This window comes from Lissotriton helveticus, chromosome 8, assembly GCF_964261635.1.
Source record: "Lissotriton helveticus chromosome 8, aLisHel1.1, whole genome shotgun sequence".
In the NCBI taxonomy this organism is placed as follows: Eukaryota; Metazoa; Chordata; class Amphibia; order Caudata; family Salamandridae; genus Lissotriton; species Lissotriton helveticus.
Window position 1 is genome coordinate 837,322,234 of NC_136069.1, and position 1,182 is coordinate 837,323,415.

General features: G+C 41.3%; 1 long non-coding RNA gene across 1 annotated transcript; it reads right to left on the bottom strand.

The window, feature by feature from the left end:
- Window positions 1-441: 441 nt before the first annotated feature.
- On the bottom strand, window positions 442-888 carry LOC144771783 (uncharacterized). The gene is made up of 3 exons (XR_013599473.1): window positions 784-888; window positions 609-690; window positions 442-514 (listed from the first exon to the last, which is right to left on the bottom strand). It is a non-coding gene; the product is annotated as an uncharacterized LOC144771783 (long non-coding RNA).
- Between the last annotated feature and the right edge of the window lie 294 nt (window positions 889-1,182).

A 1,182-nucleotide genomic window follows, 5' to 3' on the forward strand; every position in this document is an offset into this window, starting at 1 on the left:
TTTACACTATTTACAGCTATCATACAAACAATTCTAAACACAAAACAATAACTATGTACAAATGAATCCACAGTTATAAACAAGCTTCTTTTACAATAAGAAAAACAACAATTCTGTTCGCACAAATAATCAATCTTTGTGAAAAATACAACTTATTAGAAAGCCCAACCAGGGTCAAAACAACAGGAAGAGGCAACAGAAAAATCACTTTGTACTCAACAATCAGTTACAGTTGACAAATGACTGTTAACTTTGCTCAATCAAAAGTGCCTATTCGCCGTTATGCCGACGCGTTTCAAATCTGGATGAAATCACAGATTCTCTTCAGGGCTCTGTCAGTGTGGTATTCTATAAAGATAAAGGAAGCTTGATTTAGCCACTATTTACAAAGATTGAGGACCTCCCCCTAGAACACAGGGACAGAAGTCGCAGGTTTTTTACCTTTTCATATGGATAACGCGATCCCGCGGTCCAATCATTCAAATAGAGAGGGGCCTTTTATTATGCAGAGGTTCTGTTAAAAAGATTATGAGAAAGGGATTTAATACCAAGCCTCTCAGAGACGTGCAGGTAGATGGTCCCACAATTTCAAAGCACACATTCCGTACCTTAAATTGTTTAAAACGGGGGCACCACTAGTTATTTTCTCCAAACATGGTTCTTCCGCTGTGTACTCATTAACGCTGCCGCCTGAAAAGCAACAGACATGTGCTGTACTTACTAAATGACCGTTCACTTTGCTAGCTCGATCTAAAACAGCGGTTTGCCTAACTGTTGGCGTACCTGGGTTTCTTTCTGAGGGGCAGTGAGTGATTTTGCTGTTATGCCGGACTCTCGCTGATGGGCGGGGATGCCTCCGCGGTATAACACTGCGTGCTTCAATCTCGCTTCGATCTGAAATAGTTATATTGAAATTGTAAAGCGCGAAGAAGCTACTTGTCTACCATCTACAGGAGACGCGCCAACACTCACCTCTCTTTCCAACCACGTACCAGGAAATGCGAACTCATTGGTGGAAAACCACCATGTGAGGCAACTACTTCATAGCTAATCCGCCGCTGAGCATTGTGGACTTTGTAGTTAAACAGATACTTCAAGTTTATAGGCGGGAAATCTCAGATAAAGAGTTGAGCCCCGTTTGGGAACTATTGAATTTTAGTATCAAATACGCTTCTTTTCTCA